Raw genomic sequence first — 7,885 nt, 5'->3', positions numbered from 1 at the left:
AGCAGTTTCCTGAAGGAAACTTGCTTGATGGTGCCAGAAAATAACAAATACCAAGCAGATAGAAACAGTATATTTGGTAGAGAAGGTAAAAACTTGAAAGGAAAAAAAAAAATGTGTGTGTTTGTGTGTGTGTGTGTGTGTGTGTGTGTGTGTGTGTGTGTGTGTGTATTTCCAGCCTAGAAATGTAAAGGGAAAATACTGAAGATTCAACAAACCCCTTTTGTAATACCAAACTTTCTTTAATAACATTTATTGGCACTGTCCACAGAGAGAATGCACACAGAAGGCCGATGCTCATCCTGTTTTGAGCTTTGTGAAAAGTATGTGCAGTTCTAAAATGGTAAGCAACATACCAGGAGGGGGATTTGCAGAAGAGCACTATTTATAAGGATGCTTATTTGGGGTGACTTCCTTAATACTTAAATCACGGAGATTCAAAGAGACGCACACTCACAAATCGATCCTTTCTGCACTGTAACAGGAGCTCGTTGGAACAGATTCTGAGGAGAACAGGACACAAAACAAGTCATGTGTTCCCCCCATGCCACCCAAGGTCATGAATTCAATCAGTGACCAACCAAAGCTGCTGACTCCTACACTCCATGACTCATACTGTTTTCCATTTCCATATCTTATTTTAGCATACTGCAAAGGACTGGTCTAATTTGTTGTATTTTTGTAAGTGATTGGCAGAAAGTGAGAATCACCATATGTTTAAAAATGAGCACCCTCTGCCCTGGGGAATAACAGATTAGGGAGAAGAGAAGCGCAGATTCTGAAGTGAGGAAGAGGGACTCGGTAAAAAAAAAAAAAAAAAAAAAAAGTCTATATAGGATATTTACCAGGAGCTAAAAACTAACTGTGGTGTATGAATTTGAGTGTGAGAGCCTTCGGTGTTTGGTGTGACAGTGAGGAGATTTAAGACCAAGCACCATATTTCCCCTTTAATACAATTTTGTGTTTATGAAATGTTAAAAGCAGGACAAAGAATTCAGAATAGCTTCCACCCAGATTCCCAGTGCTGACTCTTGTTATGTTTGTTATCTCCTGTTCATTCATTTTCCTGTTTCTTTCTTTGTGTACCTGTACACACACACACACACACACACACACACACACACACACACACACACACACACATATACACACAATTTAAGAGTCAGTTGTAGCTATGATGCCTTTTCCCCTGATCCCTAGCCCAGTGTATATTTGTTAAAACCAAGGGTAGCTTTGTAGGTAACTACGTCATAATTATAAAAATGATGGGATCAGCACTGATACAGTACTGCCACATAATGGAAGCTTTTCTTCAGATTTTGCTGATGGTTCTGAAAGTGGCAAATACAGAAAAAGAAATTCAAGATCATGTGCACTCGTTTTCAAAATCTATTTTAAGAAGAGAATGGAGGAATCAGGAGCCATGGTACCTTTTAGAGCTTTATTAGGAGAGAGAGAGACAGAGAGAGAGAGAGAGAGAGAGAGAGAGAGAGCGCCAAAAAGATGTAGAGAGAGACAGAGAGAGTACAAAGAGAGAGCATGGGAAAGCACGTCCACTTTCTGGGCTGGGACTCTGTTGCAGGCTGATGACATAATAAGGACAGAATCCTTACATGAGGGATCTTAAAGGGGGAGTGGAAATTGATGACGGTAGCATTTGATGGCAATTTTAAAAATTATGGAATTTTATATGAGAAATGGTAAATTTTAGACATATGAAGTAGGATATATCTTGTTAAAGGTAAAAAAAGTAGGAAAATTAGTTTATGGAAATAATAGATTGATCCGAGTGAGAACACAAAAATGGCCAGAAATCAAGATTACATAAATAACAAGCATTTACACCAAAACCAGGGTTTCTTAACATTTTTATAGAATGAGCACATTTAGCAGTATGATAAAGTCTGTGATCCTCTTTAAGAATAATTCTTGGGGGGGCTGGAGAGATGGCTCAGAGGTTAAGAGCACCGACTGCTCTTCGAGAGGTCCAGAGGTCCTGAGTTCAATTCCCAGCACCCACATGGTGGCTCACAGCCATCTGTAATGAGATCTGGCAACCCTCTTCTGTATACATAATAAATAAATAAATCTTTAAAAAAAAAAAAAAAGAATAATTCTTGGGCCTAGCCTGGTGGTGCACACTTTTAATCCCAGCACTTGGGAGTCAGAAACAGGAAGATCTCTGTGAGTTCGAGACCAGCCTAGTCTACACAGTGAATTCTAGGACAGCCAGAACTACATAGTGAGATCCTGTCTCAAAACAACAAAAAAGAAAACTATATTCATTTAATACAATAATGCATGAGACTTTAAAATATGCTAAATGACAGCAGATTTAAATTTATGTCAAGTCATTATAAAAGCTTATTTTTTGCAGTTTATCTGTATGAAGGCTACTATCATTTAGTATGAACAAGAGCAATACATTTGACAGGTCAATGTACACATCATGTAAGACTTTTAGTGGAGGTCTAGTTTTTGTTTGCTTGCTTGTTTGTAAGGACTGATAATCTAGATTCTTAAACCATAATCTATGATCTACTGATAATCTAGATTCTTAAACCATAATTCATAAACTGATAATCTAGATTCTATATTACCATAGATGTAGTTAAAGTTTGCATAGCTTACTGAACAAGAAATGGATAAATTCTCTCAAATAATATAGCTGAGTTAGTTTGGGAAGTCATAAGAAATTAACCTATGCTGAGTGATGTTTAAAACTAACAGTATTCCTCACTTATTTTTAGAGGTTGGAACTCCAAGATCAGGATGTCAGAAGACCAAATTGCTACAGTAAGAACCTTTTGCCAGGATATACATTTCTGATACGTTGATATGTGTTCATATTGTGGGGAGAGAGAAAGAAAACTCACTTGTGTCTTTAAAAATTGTGTGTGTATGTGTGTGTGTGTGTGTGCGTGTGTAGGTAAAAGTGTGCAGAGCTCAGAGGACAACCTGTGGGAGTCAGGTCTCTCCTCCTACTGTGGACTCTGGGGATTAAACTCGGGTCACTGTTCCATTGCTGTGAAGAGACACCAAGGCCAAGGCAATTCTTTTTTTTTTTTTTTCATTTTTTTTTTTAATTTAAAAGTTTGTGTTTTTTTTTCATTTTACATACCAATCTCATTTCTCCTTCCCTCCCCTCCTCCCACCCCTCCCCCAACCCCACGCCCATCCACTCCTCAGAGAGGGTGAGGCCTCCCATGGAGAGTCACCAAAGTCTGACACATCAAGTTGAGGCAGGACCAAGTCCCTCCCCCTTGCATCAAGGCTGAGCAAGGTATCCCTCCACAGGGAATGGGCTCCAACAGCCCAGTTCATACACTAGAGATAAATCCTAGTCCCACTGCCAGGGGCCCCACAAACTGCCCAAGCCACACAACTGTCACCTGTGGGTGGGCCCAAAACAGCTTGGCCACATAGCCATGACAGGCTTAGAAGCCCAAACACAGCTTCTGGCAGGCAACACTTGGACCCAGGAAAAGGAAATACCTGACATTCCAAACATTCCCTATAACCCTCGACAAATGTCAGCCAATCAGGGTCCTGAACCTGGAAATCCCCTCACCTCAACCTCTGCTATGATAAAACCCCACCCTGCCTGGGCTCCAGGCTCTCTGCCCTCATCACTGCTTCGGACAGAGAGCCCAAGCCCCAAGCTTGAAAATAAAGGCTCTTTGCTTTTACATACGGGATTCGGGCTCCGTGGTGGTCTTTTGGGGGGTCCCCCGCATAACACACCCACATTCAGAGGGCCTAGTTTGGTCTTATGCAGGTTCCCCAGATGTCAGTCCAGAGTCGGTGAGCTCCCACTAGCTCAGGTCAGCTCACTTTGGGTTTTCCCATCGTGATCTTGACCCCCTTGCTCATACAATCCCTTCTCCTTCTCTTGACTGGACTGTAGGAGCTAGGCCCAGTGCTCGGCTGTGGGTCTCTGCATCTGCTTCCATCATTCACTGGATGAAGGTTCTGTGATGACAATTAGGGTAGTCAGTCACCAATCTGATTACAGGGGAAGGCCAGTGCAGGCACCCTCTCCACTATTGCCTGGAGTCTTAGCTGGGGTCTTGTGGATTCCTGGGAATATCCCTAGCACCAGGTTTCTCCCTAACCTGTAATGGCCCTATCAAGACGCCTCTTTCATTGCTCTCCCTCTCCCCCAGGAGAGCTTATCTATTTATTTCCCTGTCCTAGGGGGATCCATGCATGTCCCTCTTAGGGTCTGTTGTAATTTAAAAGCGCCAAGGAGTCACACCATACAACAGGGCTCACATGGGAGGTTTATTGTGGGAAGAGCAGAGAAGGGGGCAGAGACTGGTCCCTGGGGACTAGATCAAAGGAAGAGAAAAAGAAAAAAGACGGAGATGGGCAAGGCCCGCCTTGTGCTCTTAGTGGCTGCAGCTGAGGATGTATCCTGTCAGGACCCTAAGGGCAGGCTAGTACAGATTCCTAAATGCTAACAGGGTCCTCCTCGTTACCTACCTTCTCTGGGGTTGTGGATTGTAGCATGGTTATCCTTTGCTTTACATCTCATATCTACTTACGAGTGAGTATATACCATTTTTGTCTTTCTGGGTTTGGGTTACCTCACTCAGGATGGTTTTTCTAGTCCCATCCATTTGCCTGCAAATTTCATGATGTCATTTTTTTTTTAATCGCTGAGTAATACTCCATCGTGTATATGGACCACATTTTCTTTATCCATTCTTTGGTTGAGGGGCATCTAGGTTTTTTCCAGGTTCTGGATATGAACATAGTTGAGCAATTCTTATGAAAAAAAAATTTAATTGAAGGTTTGCTTACAGATTCAGAGGTTTAGTCCATTTCATGGCAGGGAGCATGGCACTGGAGCAGTAGCTGAGAGAGAGGAGAGAGGAGGGGAGGTGGTGGGGGTGGAGGGCTGGCTTGGGTTTTTGAAACCTGAAAGCCCACCCCCAGTGACTCACTTCCTCCATCAAGGCCACACCTCTAATCGATCTAATCCTTTCAAACAGTCTGACTCCCTGGTATCTAAGCGTTCAAATGTATGAGTCTATGGGGGTCAATCTTATTCAAACCACCATCCATGCCGAGCACTTAACCAGCTCAGCCATCTCACTGGCCCTTTTGTGTCGTTTCTCAGGCAGGAATCACATTTCTGTGAGCTTTACCCTGCTGACTTACTCTTCTCCTAACAGCCTCACTTCAGGGAGCAGGATGTCACATAAGGGTTTGGTGGCAGGAGACACAGACATTTAGTCCTTTGAAAATACCCAAATCCCCCAGATCGGTTTAAGGTAAAATTTTATTATGAAGTTCTGCAGCATCACCATTTGGTGGCGCTGTGTTCCTCGTTAGTCACCCTGGGGACAGTGAGTGTGTCTATAGACAGAAGGGTAAGATTAAGTCCAGTGTTTGTGACTGAATGACAGGAATAAATAATACTTTGAGATATCTACAGCACCTTCACTGTGATATGAAAATATCTGTGATTTCTTGGTCAGAGACCAAGATACTTGCTAATATTCATACTTAAAGGAGTATCTAAATTTCAGTTAAATGTTACTGAAAACAACGATGCAATATTTTCATCCAATCAAGTTCAAAGGTCTTCTGAATTTGTTTAGGAACTCCAGGGTAAGAGCTTCTTAAACAGAACTTCTGACTCTCACATTCTGTACCTGATATTAATACAGAACCCTATGACAGAGTAAATACACATGAAAAGCCACTGAAGAGAAAGGGGGAATTTCTGGTTTGGTATGTCAGCTCTAATGATTTGAAAAGAGAATCACAATTCTGTATCCTTCAAGACTCTTTCCTATAAAATGTGTATATTTAGTGCTGCTTTAAAAAAGATGGTGATGAAACAGCTCCCCTGCTCTCTAGCGCTCTTGTTTCTGGGCATTTTTCCAACCTGGGGTTTTCCTGCCTCATCGTTTATAGTAGGAAGAAATTGATTTCTCATTTCTCATTTGTTATTTCTAGTTTATAGCCTTTTTTCCTTTCTTTTTGCATTCTCATCTAAATTTTGGTATTGATTTCTTCTGAAATTTACTGCAAGATGAATTCATCCCGTTACCTATTTTTGAGTAGTTAACTATTTTCTATTATAATACTTTGAACCCAAACGTGTTATCAGATTGTTACTTCTCTTTTAATATGGGGGAGGGCATGGAGACTAGAGAGAAGGTTTCTGCTACTTATACACTAGCCGAAAGCTAAGTGTCTGCAAGTAAATAGGAATTAGGGCATAATAAAATTGTACTTGTTGGATGCCACATCTGTGATTTAGTTCAAATTAGGTTCCACTACTATTGTATTTCCGACCCCTACGTGGAAAGTGAATGGTGAGGTCTTATGCTATCTGGAAGCTGCTTCATACTCCTAAAAGCCCAGGCAGTCTTGACTGTCTCACACAGGCATCCAGGGAAGCTGTGGACATTGTTGGTGCCCTGCGTCACTGGCATGGCTGGTTTGGCCATCTCATAGCTGTTTGGGAACTTTGTTGTAGTAAAGGCACTTGCCACAAAGTTCAATCTCTGGGACCCCCATGGTGGAAGAGAGAGCTGACTCCTGTAAATTGTCCTCTGACTTCCATATGTGCCCTGGGGCACAGGCAACTCCCCTCCACTTTTTAAAAAAAGATGTTCTCATTCCAGAAACATTGCTCTCTTATTCTCAATACAACAGAAAAATCAAACCAGCCACACCCTTGAGAGTTACAGCTGCCATTCAATAACTGGCTTCACCCTTTCCCCTAAGGAAACCAGTTTTCCGTTAAGCTGTACTGAACATAGAACCGCATGAGACAGTATTCTGCTAAGAGCTCCTGTTTCTTCCTCCCTCCTCCTTCTGAGAGTACATGCTCAGCTAATCATTTCAGCAAGAAGTCTACCTCAGCCCTTCACCCAGACTTGGTCATGTTAGTTGGTAAGCACTATCTTTCTTCCTTTAAAAACAAAATTTAATTAATTAACTAATTTTATGCATATTGGTGTTTTGTCTGCATGTATGTATGTGCACCATGTCTATTCTTGGTGCCTGTGGAAGTCAGAAGAGGGCATCAGATCTACTGGAACTAGGTTTGTGAATGGTTGTGAGCCACCATGTGAATGCTAGGAATTAAGCTGTGGTCCTCTCTAAGAGCAACAAGTGATCTTAACCACTGAGCCATCTCTCCAGCCCCAATAAGTGCTGTCTTATAGTATGTATTCAGTAAATCTTAAGAAGTGACCGGATAAATGAAGAAATATAGTCTATGTAATTATGAAGCATATAATGTATAAACAGCCTGAGAAGGCTTCATGGAGTTTTCAATAATAACTATATGTTAGAGATATTTCTTAGTATATACTACAAATATGTCTGTAAATCTGCTCTTGTTCCTCTCTGATTAAGTTAATTCATTTCTGGAAGAAGCTTTATCAAAATGCTTATGGGATGTTCATCAGAGGATAAGCTAATCCCAACCACTGGCCAAAGTGATCAGAGATGTGAACTCAAAGAGACTGATGGCTCATATTACCAGCGTCCAGCACCTCAGGTTCATTATTTATTTCTAACTTCAGGGTGGTACATTATCAACTTAATAGTGACACCATATTAAGAATGTATGAGAAGACAATGTAGGAAGTGCTCAAATGTGAGGCTGACTTTCAATTATTCAGTAACAGAGATGAGTAATGCAGATGAGTGGGTTGGAACACACTATACAGTTTGTACCAGACCCACAAAGATCAGGCAAAACTTGGATTTATTAACATTTCTTCTTTTAAATTACTTGGATACTTTTAAAATGGAAAGAAATTGTGCAACTTTCAAAACTTTTTAATGGAAAGAAGTTTTCTGATATGACTCCCCAAAACAATTATAAGTGCAAGAGGAATCTTGTTTTGCAAAGCGA

The sequence above is a fragment of the Peromyscus californicus genome, unplaced genomic scaffold, assembly GCF_007827085.1.
Source record: "Peromyscus californicus insignis strain IS unplaced genomic scaffold, ASM782708v3 Scaffold_12__1_contigs__length_115047231, whole genome shotgun sequence".
In the NCBI taxonomy this organism is placed as follows: domain Eukaryota; kingdom Metazoa; phylum Chordata; class Mammalia; order Rodentia; family Cricetidae; genus Peromyscus; species Peromyscus californicus.
The sequence above is the reverse complement of the archived record's forward strand: the minus strand, read 5'-3'. Positions refer to the sequence as shown.